We start from the raw sequence: 14,061 nt of genomic DNA, 5'->3' as shown, positions 1-14,061 counted from the left end.
AGTGAAGAGGAACTAAAGAGCCTCTTCATGAAAGTGAAAGAGGAGAGTGAAAAAGTTGGCTTAAAACTCAACATTCAAAAAACAGACTATGGCATCCGGTCCCATCACTCCATGGCAAATAGAAGGGAAAACAATGGAAACGATGGCAGACTTTATTTTCTTGGGCTCCAAAATCACTGCAGATGGTGAGTGCAGCCATGAAATTAAAGGACGCCTGATCCTTGAAAGAAAATCTATGACAAACCTAGACAGCACATTAAAAAGCAGAGACCCTGCTTTGCTAACAAAAGTCCATCTAGTCAAAGCTATGGTTTTTCCAGTGGTTATGTTTGGATGTGAGAGTTGGACTATAAAGAAAGCTGAGCACCAAAGAATTGACGCTTTTGAACTGTGGTGTTGGAGAAGACTCTTGAGAGTCCCTTGGACTACAAGGAGATCCAACCAGTCCATTCTACAGGAAATCAGTTCTGAATATTCATTGGAAGGACTGATCCCAAAGCTGAAACTCCAATACTTTGGTCACCTGATGCAAAGAACTGACTCATTAGAAAAGATCCTGATGCTGGGAAAGATTGTAGGCAGGAGGAGAAGGGGACGACAGAGTATGAGATCGTTGGATGGCATCACTGACTCAATGGACATGAGTTTGAGCAAGCTCCAGGAGATGGTGAAGGACAGGGAAGACTGGCATGCTGCAGTCTATGGGGTTGCTAAGAGTCAGATACAACTGAGTGACTGAACAACAATATACATATTAAACAGGAAAAGGGGGAAATGCCAGAATATCCAGAGAAACAATAATATTCAAAAATAAAGTATGGGAGAGGATCCCAAGGGAGAGCCCAGGGAAGCAGCCAAGGCTTTGGATGCTGTCCTAAGTGCTGATACTTGTGTGTTGTAAGCAGAAAAGTAAAACCATTCCGCACTCTTTATCACCTTAGAAATAGCACTCTAGCTGACAGATCTATAGAATGGATTTGAGTGCTGTAAGGAGAGTCAGGGGGATCAATTAAGAAGCTGCTGCAAAAAAGCAGGCAGTGCTGATGGAACAGGATGGTACTTTTGTGTCATTGCTCTCCTCTAATCAGTAACAATTGTTAGAAGGGTCTTATATTCCATGCTTTTCTATGCCAAACTACAACTCCTAACCCTAGAAAACTGCAGAAGTGGACTCCTACCTCGAGGAACTGAGACTGGGTGGATTGCAAGGGAGGGCAGGACAGGACATTTTTTTTTTTTTCCTACAGAATTCTTTTTCCCCTGAGAGGTACCATTTGACATTATCTATAAGATGTCACTCTAAGGTACCAAATACTGTGTTCAAGGTAAGCTTATGAAACTCCCTCCATCTCCAAAACCTGCTTTCCTGGAGCACTTCTACATATGGCAAACCAAATAAGATGTTATTTTAATTAAATTGTTTCAATCAAAAGATCAAAACCTTGCTCAATCACTGAAGACAGTTCAACAAGGACTGATTTTAAAAGGGAGATCCAGTAAGGATTTTCATAATCTGCCTTGTACTGCCTGAGAATAAGAAGCCTGTTTTGGAAAAATCTGAAGTGACTTGTTCACATTTGTTGATTACAATGATGATAAATTAACATAAACTGTAACAGCTAATTCAGAACCGTCATATCTCACTCTTTAAGAAAAGCAACTGACTCACACAAATATAGTCACCTGATCATTGACAAAGGAATAAAGACAACATGGTGGAGAAAATATTGTCTTTTTAACAAATAGTGCTGAAACAACTGGACGTCTTGATGTAAGAGAAAGAGCTTAGACACAGACCGTACACCCCTCACAAAAATTAATTCAAAATGGATCATAAACCTAAATGTAAAAAAACAAAGATAAAACTCCTAGGAGAAAGCATAGCAAAAAACCTAAATGACCCTGGGTACGGCTGTAACTTTTTAGACGCAATACCAAAGGCATGATCCATAAAAGAAATGGTGGATAAATTGCATTTTATTAAAATTTAAAGTCCTGCTTGTCAAAAGACTATCTATTAAGACAATGAAAAGCCAAGCCACAGAAAGGGAGAAAATATTTCAAAAGACATATCAATTAAAGGACTATTGTCTAAAATATGCAAAGAACTCTTTAAAACTCAGCAGTGAGAAAAGCAAGTGAAAGTGAAAGTCATTCAGTCATTGCTGACTCTTTGTGACCCCATGGACTGTATAGTCCATGTAATTCTCCAGACCAGAATACTGGAGTAGGTAGCCTTTCCCTTCTCTAGAGGATCTTCCTGACCCAGGAATCAAACCGGGGTCTCCTGCATTGCAGGCGAATTCTTTACCAACTGAGCTGAGGGAAGCTCAAACAACCAGATTAAAAGGTAGGCCAAAAACCTTAAACAGAAACCTCCCCAAAGAAGATATACAGATGACAAATAAACATATGAAAATACGCTCCACATCATATGTCATCAAGGAAATGCAAAGGGAAACAACAATGGGATACCACTACACACTTCTTAAAATGACCAAAATCCAGAACACTGACAACCAAATGCTGGTGAAGATGTGGAGCAATGAGAACTGAGACATTCATTGCTGGTGGGAAGGTAGAATGGTTCAGTCACTTTTGAAGGCAGATTTGCGGTTTCTTATAAAGCTAAACATACATTTAGCATACTATCCAGGGATCCCACTCCTTGGTTCTTACCCAAAGGAGTTGAAAACTTATGTTCACACAAAATCTGCATATGAATGTTTATAGCAACTTTATTCATTCATAACTACCAAAACTTGGAAGCAATCAAAATATCCTTAGGTAGGTGCATGGTTAAATCAATTGGACAGAGGAGTCTGGTGGGCTACAGTCCAGGGAGTTGCAAAGAGTCGGACATGACTGAGTGACTAACACATATTCACTATTTCCAGACAGTGGACAGTCATTCACTGCATAAAGGAAATGAGATATCAACCATGAAAAGACGTGGAAGAAACTTAAACGCACATTACTAAGTGAAAGGAAGCCAACATGGAAAGGTTACAGAGTGCATGCTTCCTACCATATGACATTCTGGAAAGTATAAAAACTGTGCAGATGGTAAAAAAGGTCACTGGTAGCCACGGACTGGGGAAAGTGAGTGAAGTGAAAGTTGCTCAGTCGTGTCTCACTCTTTGTGACCCCATGGACCATACAGTCCGTGGAATTCTCCAGGGCAGAATACTGGAATAGGTAGCCTTTCCCTTCTGCAGGGGATCTTCCCAACCCAGGAATCGAACACAGGTCTCCCACACTGAAGGCAGATTCTTTACCAACTGAGCCACCAGGGAAGCCCAAGAATACTGGAGTGGGTAGCCTATCCCTTCTCCAAAGGATCCTCCCAAACCAGGAATTGAACCAGGGTCTTCTGCATTGCAGGCAGATTCTTTACCAACTGAGCTATCAGGGAAGCCCCACAGAAAGGGAAGGATAAACAGGTGAAGCAAAGAGGATTTTTAGGGCAACAAAATTAACACTGTGTGATACTAAAGTGAGGGATAAATGTCATAATATATTTGTCCAAACCCACAGAATATACAACACCAAGAATGAACCCTAATGTGAAACCCTAATGTCAAAAGAGCCAGCCTAAGACTAAATATTAAAAAACTAAGGTCATGGCATCCAGCCCCATTCCTGCATGGCAAATAGAAGGAGGAAATGTGGAAGTAGTGACAGATTTCCTCTTCTTGGGCTCTAAAATCACTGCGGACAGTGACTGCAGTCATGAAATCAGAAGACGATTGCTTCTTGGCAGGAAAGCGATGACAATCCTAGACCGTGTGTTGAAAAGCAGAGGCATTACTCTGTCATTTCAAAGGCTTGTATAGTCGAGGCTGTGGTCTTCCCAGTGGTCACATAGGGTTGCAAGAGCTGGACCGTAAAGAAGGCAGAATGCCAAAGAATTCATGCCTTCAAACTGTGGTGCTGGAGAAGACTCCTGCAAGTCCCTTGGACAGCAAGGAGATGAAACCAGTCAATGTTAAGGGAGGTCAACCCTGAACATTCACTGGAAGGACTGATGCTGAAGCTGAAGCTCCAGTATTTTGGTCATCTGATGTGAACAGATGACTCATTGGAAAAGTCCCTGATGCTGGGAAAGATTGAGGGCAGAAGGAGAAGAGGGCGTCAGAGGATGAGATGGTTGGATGGCATTACCGATGCAGTGAACCTGAACTTGGGCAAACTTTGGGAGGTGGTGAGAGACAAGGAGGCCTGGCGTGCTGCAGCCCATGGGGTTTCAAAGAGTTGGACACGACTGGGCGACTGAACAGCAACAACAACAACAATGTTTATTCAATGGAATTATTATGCAATTAAAATATATTATACAATTAAAATATCATTATGTATTTTTTTTAAATCCTACTGAAAACTTACAAGTAATTTTATCAAATTGTTCATCATTTTAAAGTTGATTTGTTTGAAATTATTTTGCTTTTTTGTATTTGAGTAGCAGCTTTAAGGACACCCAAACTAATTTTCAATTAATCACCAATTATTAAGCACTATCAGGCACAGTGCTAAGAAATTTGAGGTCAATAAGACCTATCTCTTTGCCTGGATAGCTTATGATATATTTGACAAACAAGGAAAGCAAACGTTAGAGTCAACCAATGTTGCTTAAATATTCATCTAAACCAAAAATGAGTTTAAAAACAACATACGATGAGCCGCAATATACTGGATTGGCCAAAAAGATCATTCAGATTTTTACATAAGATGTTACAGAAATACTAAATGATTCATTTCCACAATGATAGAATTAGACAACAGTTGTGTTCAGAGAATGTGGGCAATAGGGATAGTGATTTATCCATAAGAACTGGTGTATAATGGGAAATGGAGTTGTCATTTCGATAACTCAAAATCATATGCCATGCTTCTTTAACACATGAAAATACAATTCTAATTTCCAGGTTCTGCCTAAAGGACCAGTAGCTGTTTTCAGTTTAGTGTTTGTGGCTCACAAGTAATATGTGTCCATCCCAGACCAAAGGAGGGTGAGCCTTCAACTAAATCCCATCATCCTGGCCACGTAAGGCCTCAGGCCACACTCGGGCCACATGCGCACTTTCTCTTTCCATCTTTGATTCCTCATACAGCAATTACAGCAACACATGGGCAAAAGCACTGATTGATCTAAATATCCCAATTCTAATCCCCAGAGCTAAAAACAATTTTAGTTAAAGCAATATGACCAAATGTCCCTACAAGAAGTAACAACCCAAAGGGACTGCATGCCTAGCAGAATCCTTTTCTAGCCCTGGTTGATGGATCACATCAATTAAGCAATGCTCCTCACAGTAAAATTAGCGCACTTCATAAACACAGGAACTGCACACCAACTGCCATAGAATATTAGAGCCATGTTTTCATCTTGAGTTGTTTTCCCCGGTCTGTATTACCATATTGTTAACTCATATTTAGGCTCTCATAATTCTACTGCTTGCTATTTTCTTCCTCTTGGTCTTATTAGTTTTACAATTGTAATTACTTTATATGGCTTCTCTTTATTTCTTTCTTTCACTCTTCACTATGTAACTTCTATGCTTCAAAATGATAAAGAAATATCTTAATTCTCATGGGCATCCAACAATAAAAATATCACTTAAGCATCTACAATCTTTCTACCATTGGGTAATAGAAACTTCTATATACATTACTATCTTGCCTTCTGAAAATTTGCAACACAATTTTCAAAATTCTTGAATAAGCTCAACTATGATTGCTCCTGTATGTTCCCTAAATATACGGAAACCCTTTTTCCAAGGTGTCCCATATATCAAAACCAAAATCCATGGATCAGAGGTAACAATGATCTGTTCAAGCACTAAACTAGGAATTTTATATGCATTATCTCTTTTAATGTAGGTAACAACCCTGAAAGGTAGCTATTATTATTTCTATTTATCAGTAATAAAATGGAGTATGAGGAAGCTAATGTTCCTCCTTCGTTCAAAGTGAAACTGAAAAGTGTTAGTCACTAAGTCGTGTTTGACTCTTTGTGACCCCAGGGGCTGTATCCTGCCAGGCTCCTCTGTCCATTGAACTCTCCAGGCAAGAATACTGGAGTGGGTAGCCGTTTCCTTCTCCAGGGGATCTTCCTGACCCAGGGATTGAACGCGAGTCTCCTACATTGCAGACAGATTCTTTACAATCTGAACCACTAGGGAAGCCCCAGGTCTCATGCAAAATTTTAATTGTTCTGCATCCATCACATGTCTCTCTGCTCCCAAATACACATTCTTCTTACACTACCACCACTAGGCTTCTCTCCCTCCTGCAAGGCGGCAGTGTGTCATCACACTGACATAGCAACTTGGCAATAAACTTTGCATTTTCCATGGTATCTTAAAGTTTTTCCCTGAAAAATTTACTTAACAAATGCACGTAATTGGGCAAGGAAGTCTAACAGAAAATCATGGAAAATGAAACAACCTCTCCAAATGAATATGTTTGAGAGTTTATGAAAATTCATTGATTTTGATCTTCTTAACTTTTGGTTCCTTTAGGATTTATGGAAGGCAGACTGCACAGTGTTCAGGGAAATCAAGTTACTGTCAGCTGTACCATCTTGGTCTCCATTCAAGTTCAGCCTCCCTCCCAACATGTGTACCCTAAGCAAGTACAACAATTCAGAGCCTATTTTGTAGGCTATAAAATGACTAGTGCTGCCTTGAGGGCTGCATATAATAACAATCTCTGGGACATAGCAAGTGCACAATTGAAAAAAAAAAATCCCTGATGATGCTTATCATGATTCCTGCAGCATGGAAATGCATCTTTATAAGTAGAAATATCACCATTGCCCTCACCTACCTAAATCTTTCAAGGTGAAGTTCTAATTTCGTAGTGCATCATGTAAGACCTGTCATGATGTAGCCACTGCTTCCTCATTAGCACCATCGCTCAGCCTTCCAAACTGCATCTTTTGCACCAATTTGGGGACATGGACACAAGTTCCTTCTTATATTTGATCTGTTCTGCCCAGATCCCACACATCCTTCAGCTCCCGGGTCAAGCACTAACTCCTCCAGTATGGTTTTCTCAGCTCATGTTCTGGCTACACACCCCTCAATTCAGATTTGCTTTCCCTCCTCTTTTCCAATCATTCCCCTCGCAAGCCTGCAGCACAGCAATAGTTCTTCTGGGTTATAACTGCTGGTGACTTGATTACTTCCTCTATTAAAATTAAGTTCAATGTTGAATGATTAAAAAGCACACTCTCCAGCATACAGGCAATTTCCCCCCAAAATTGAGACTGATATGACCAACTTTGCTTACACTTTGGCTACTAAGTAGACATTAAATTGTAAATACATTTAAAATGTAGTAATCCCTTGGCAATTCAGTTCAGTTCAGTTCAGTCGCTCAGTCATGTCTGACTCTTTGCAACCCCATAAATCATAGCACGCCAGGCCTCCCTGTCCATCACCAACTCCCGGAGTCTACTCAAACTCATGTCCATAGAGTTGGTGATGCCATCCAGCCACCTCATCCTCTGTCATCCCCTTCTCCTCCTGCCCTCAATCCCTCCCAGCATCAGGGTCTTTTCCAATGAGTCAACTCTTTGCATGAGGTGGCCAAAGTATTGGAATTTCAGCTTTAGCATCAGTCCTTCCAATGAACACCCAGGACTGATCTCATTAAGGATGGACTGGTTGGATCTTGCAGTCCAAGGGACTCTCAAGAGTCTTCTCCAACACCACAGTTCAAAAGCATCAATTCCTCAGTGCTCAGCTTTCTTCACAGTTCAACTCTCACATCCATACATGACCACTGGAAAAACCATAGCCTTGACTAGACAGACCTTTGTTGGCAAAGTAATGTCTCTGCTTTTGAATATGTTATCTAGGTTGGTCATAACTTTCCTTCTAAGGAGTAAGTGTCTTTTAATTTCATGGCTGCAATCACCATTTGCAGTGATTTTGGAGCCCCCCAAAATAAAGTCTGACACTGTTTCCACTGTTTCCCCATCTATTTCCCATGAAGTGATGGGACCAGAAGCCACCATCTTAGTTTTCTGAATGTTGAGCTTTAAGCCACCTTTTTCACTCTCCTCTTTCACTTTCATCAAGAGGCTTTTGAGTTCCTCTTCACTTTCTGCCATAAGGGTGGGTGTCATCTGCATATCTGAGGTTATTCATATTTCTCCCGGCAATCTTGATTCCAGCTGGTGCTTCTTACAGCCCAGCGTTTCTCATGATGTACTCTGCATATAAGTTAAATAAGCAGGGTGACAATATACAGCCTTGACGTACTCCTTTTCCTATTTGGAACCAGTCTGTTCCATGTCCAGCTCTAACTGTTTCTTCCTGACCTGCATACAGGTTTCTCAAGAGGCAGGTCAGGTGGTCTGGTATTCCCATCCATGGCAATTACTGTATTTTAAATGTATTTACAATCTAATGTCTACTTAGTAGCCAAAGAATAAGCAAAATTGGTGATATTAGTCTCAATTTCAGGGAGAAACTACCATGTGTAAAATAAATAGTTAGTGGGAAGCTGCTATAAGGCACAGGGAAATCAGTGCTGTGCTCTCTGATGACCTAGGGGGTGGAATAATGGGGAGTGGGAGAGAGGCTCACAAGGGAAGGGATATATATACATATAACTCATTTACTTTGTTTTATTGCAGAAACTAATGCAACACTGTAAAGCAATTATACTCCAATTAAAAAAAAAAGATAAACGTGTACTAAAATAACGCAGTAATTGCATTTATTCTTTAAAAATAAAATCTTCAGACATCAGATAGTAAGGAACCAATAAAAAAACAAATTTTGCGTGACTATTATCAAGAAAGTTTTTTTACTGTTTTGTTTTCAACATAAAGTGTGAAAAAGTTCTAAAACTTTTTATTAATTGAAAGTGAGTTTGGGACACCAGAAGTAGCTCTAATTAAATAAATTCTAAGACATCTGTTTTGTCCTCTAAAGTACAGTTTCATGTTCATTTTTCCATTAACCACTGTGAATAAGAATACATTGTTCTTTCTAAAAATAGTTGCTGGCAATTTCCAAGGACATAATTTCTTGTAGGGTAATGAACTATGCATAGAGGTGGTATAATACTGGGCTCTAAGGTTTGTTCCTCAAGGACACTATTTTTTTTAAGTCCTCTATCAGGTGAAATGGAAACTTTTAGAATATTTGATGAAATGGCTTAAATTCCACAGAAAGATCTATAATTGTTCCTTTTAATTACTTTCATTAATAACAAAAAAAGTTGACCACCAAAGTTTGGGGCAGTGAAAGGTACAAAGATTCATCAGTGAAGCAAGTCATTAAATTTGAGTGGAAAGGAAATTACATCTCTGCTAAATTTTAGCATTTTTCTCTTAAATACTCCAGGATATTTCTCTAGTGAGTAAGAGGTCTTCTTCTTGTGATGTGAATTTCTATGGAGCCTGTTGGATTTTTCCCAAGAAGTCTTTTCTCCACAAAGGAAATTAAATCTATTCCTTCTTATATTGAAAATGAGAATACATATCACAGCAGACAACTCTATATCAAAAAATCATTTAACAGTGATCATTCTGGTTAAATGTACATGGGTATTATATATGTATTTTATATAATTTTAGTCTATTAATATTACGAATATCAATACCACAGAGCAGATATAATATGTATTTTGAAATTTTACCTTCATTTAGGACAAGTCACACATGACTTATCAAAGCATTTCAAGTGAATCCTTAATTTTAAAAGCTACATATATTTTTTTCTTAATGTTTTGCCCAAGAGTGGCAAGGCTTGTGGGATCTTAGTTCCTGGACCAGGGATCAAACCCGTGCTCACTGCAGTGGAAGCAAGAAGTCTTAACCATTAAACCACTAGAGATGTCCCCAAGAGCTATATTTTCTTGAGCTTATCTTTTGTTTTAATTGGGGTATGTGAATGGATAGAGAGTATGTGTGAGAGAGATAGAAACAGAGACAGAGACATAGATATAATGGAATGTTATTCCATTATTATTCCATGAAAAAAGAAGGAAAAGAAGGGAATCCTGCCAATTGCAGCAACATGAATAGACATAAGGGCAATAGGCTAAGGGATATACGTGAGACAAAGACAAATGCTGTATGTGATCTATTTAGACACAGGTTTATGTGATCTAAAAAGGCCAAACTCATAGAAACAGAAAGTAGGGGCTTCCCTGGTGGCTCAATGGTAAAGAATCCACCTGCCAATGCAGGAGACACAGATTTGACCCCTGGTCTAGGAAGATCGCAAGTGCCAAGGGACAACTACTGAGCCTGTGCTCTAGAGCCTAAGAACTGCTACTACTGAGTCCCATGCTGCAACTCCTGAGCCCACGTGCTAAAAACCCATGCTCCGCACCAAGAGAAGCCACCACAATGAGAAGTCCACGCATTGCATCCACAGAATAGCTTCTGCTTGCTGCAGCTAGAGAAAGTTGCAAAGAAGACCCAGCACAGCCAAAAATAAATACATAAGTAAAATCATAAAAACCGCTGATTGGGAAAAAAAACAAAAAGTAGTGGCCAGAGGCTGGAGATTGGGGAAACAGGAAGATTTTGGTTGAAGGGTAGAAACTTTCAGCTATAAGATTAATCCATTCTGAGGATCCAAGGTACAGTGTGCTGACTGTAATTAACAACAATGCTTTATATACTTGAAACATGTTTAGAGAGTAAATCTTAAATATCACATATGGGCTTCCCTGGTGGCTCTGATGGTAAAGAATCCGCCTGCAATGCAGGAGACCCAGGTTTGATCCCTGCATTGGAAAGATACTCTGGAGAAGGGAACAGCAACCCACTCCAGTATTTTTACCTGGAGAATTCCATGGACAGAGGAGCCTGGCAGGCTACAATCCATGGGGTCACAAAGAGTTGGACACAAACAACCGAGGGAATAACATACACACACACATACATACATACAAAAATGTGACTGCATTAGGAGATGGAGGTGCTGCTGCTGCTGCTAAGGCGCTTCAGTCCTGTCCGACTCTGCGACCCCATAGACAGCAACCCACCAGGCTCTGCCATCCCTGGGATTCCCCAGGCAAGAACACTGGAGTGGGTTGCCATTTCCTTCTCCAATGCATGAAAAGTGAAAATTGAACGTGAAGTCGCTCAGTCGTGTCCGACTCTATGCGACCCCGTAGACAGCAGCCTACCAGGCTCCTCCATCCATGGGATTTTCCAGGCAAGAGTACTGGAGTGGGTTGCCATTGCCTTCTCCGGATGGAGGTGCTAACTAACTTTATTGCCATAATCATTTTGCAACGTGTATATGTGTGTGTGTGTGTGTGTGTGTGTGTGTGTATCAAATCATCACATTGTTATATGACATATAACTTACATATTGTATATCATTAATATCTCAATAAACCTGAGGGAGAAAATGTATTTTCTTGGGCATCACCTATCATGGCTTATAGTTTAGAAGTCAGAATGGAATCTAGAGCACATCGGCTCACTCTGCCCCATGAACCCTAATGCAACACAAGCATAGCAGGACCACTGTCAGAAAATAAGAAAACATGTCAGAAAGTCCCATGTAGAGCCAATACAACGATGGATGGCGCGAAAGAGTGCAGAGTGAACCTCAAACTGCGGAGAAAGTTATTGCATTTTCCAGGAGGGACACTTGGCGAATTTAATAGCAGATGCATTGGTGTCTGTGGTTCTAACCAAGAATGAAAAACGCTCAACACAGACCTAGCCCCGGATGTCACTCTTCCTGCCAAAAGGAACTGACTCCTGGGACTCCTTTCATCAAGACAGGAGGAGACAGCGGAGCTTGAAAGCAGAAAGTGGTTGGAGAGGAAGCCAAGGTGTGTTTCTAAGCAACTGCTTATCAACTGAGGCTTGATGTAAACCTGTCATTAAATCAATTTTGTAAGTTCAAACCATATTTCTTAATGAAATTGATGAGACTAGGATAGAAACATGAGTGAGTGCATTGCAGATCACAATGATGAAAATACTTTACCATGAAGTCACTTTTGTTTCATTAGTATATGTACACATGTTTGTGTAAGGAATAACAATGTAAAATGTGTTTCTTACTGTGAATCATAATGAAAACTGTTGCAAAAACACTGCCCTGGCAAACAAAGAAAGAACAAAAGCCATGAGTAATTACTGGCAGACATTTTAGAAAATGTTTCCTTACCAACAGCTCATATAATGACTTTAAAGTATTTAAAGTAAATTTGAATGCCTGAGTCCTGGTCAAAATTTTATTTACTATGTTAATTTTTTTTAAAAGCCATGTGTAAAACAGCAAGTGGCAAACTGCTATATAGCTCAAGGAGCTCTGATCAGTGGTGTGATGACCTGGAGAGGTGAGGTTGAGGGGAGGCTCACTAGCGAGAAGGTATATATATACATACAGCTGATTCATGTTGTTGTACAGCAGAAATTAACACAACATTATAAAGCACGACACCCCAGTTTTGTTTTTTTAAAGCACCTGGATTTTTAATACAGGGTCTAAAAGCTGGTGTTGTTACTATCATTGTGGTCTTGGCAATAATAATCATATCTGGGATCACTGCACTGTTTTTTCCAGAAAGAAGAGAATGGCAAAGTATGGGATGGCTGAGATAAAGGAGGTGTGAGGAATGCATATGGAACTCAGTGGATGACCACTGTAATTTTAGGAGTAACTACAGAAAGGAAACTTAGCACGTGGACTCAGATTACAAATGTGTCTGTGTGGGACAAAGCAAAGATCTTTGAGGATTACTATTTCATTAGTTAACATCATATATTTGTAATGGTGAACTTGTACTCAAAATAAAAATAGCTTTAAATTAGCTTTACCAACCTTTTTTCAAGATTTGTTTTTTGCAATTGAACATTGAGATCCAGTTTTAACGAGCTTTTAATTTCAAAAGCAATACATAAAAACACTGTAGTTTTTAAATGCCAATGAACACAACAAGTGTACAATATGAAAACAAAATCCTCCCTAAAATATACCAATCCCATCCCCCAAAATACACATCACACCTCCCTCCTCACTGGTAATAGCAGTTAACAAACCAAGAGTATTTTACAAATTTTTATCTATGCAACTACAAACATACATACACACACATGTGTAATGGAGGAGAGTGTTTTTTAAATAAATGTTTATTCTATATCTATTGTTCTATGGATGGTTTTTCTTCCTTTAACAGTTTGTCTCAGACATCATTCCAGGTCATTGTGTATAGACCAGAGGTTGCAAACTAGGAGCTCACAGTTTACAAATCTTTTTTAAAAATTTTATTTGTTTCATCATACAAAGTCATTATTTTCCTTTTTTTAGTGAAAATATCCAGCAGCATTGTCCGATCATAAGCAGGGGGCCCTCTGATACAATGCACACTCTCAGTACACCACAAACTCCTGCAGCCCCCAGCCCCACTTTCAGGCTGGCCCTTTAAATCTCCAAGTTTGCTACCCCTGTTTAGATATATTCATATTGCTCTTTCAAAATGTGCATTATATACAAGGATGTATGGTACAACCCAGGGAATATAGCCAGTATTTTACAATAACTATAAATGGAATATTACCTCTAAAAATAGAATCACTGTGTCAGACACCTGTAACTCATGCAACATTGTGCAAAAACTATACTTCAATTTTTAAAATATCAAAAAATAAAATAAAAGTCTGCATTATATCCCATAAGAAATACCATATTATATCCCATAAATAAATACCATAATTTATTTAACCATTTCCTTATTTATATCACATTTTGAATGTTCTAGTTTCATGCTGTAGAGTAGAACTAAATCTCTCAGAATGAATTCCCCCCTTTTGGTTTTTATTTTTTCCTAGAGTTTGTAAAGATCCCAACTCCATAACTGGTAATGCCTTAGAAAACTTTCCAAAATACAAAGGATTGTTGTAAAAAGCCTGTTGTCTATAACAGATAATGCCTTACAAGACTTTACAAAATACAAAAGGTTGTTCAATTTTTTCCCTTTGAAAAATGATAGTGTAACTGAAAAACCAGAGATCCAGGGATTCAGAGAGAACAAGGACATTCTAAAAGATAAAGAAAACTCAAGCAG

The sequence above is a fragment of the Bos grunniens genome, chromosome 9, assembly GCF_055505025.1.
Source record: "Bos grunniens cultivar Pamir isolate PY7600 chromosome 9, Bosgru_T2T1.0, whole genome shotgun sequence".
Classification (NCBI taxonomy): Eukaryota; Metazoa; Chordata; class Mammalia; order Artiodactyla; family Bovidae; genus Bos; species Bos grunniens.
This window is presented reverse-complemented; position numbering follows the sequence as displayed.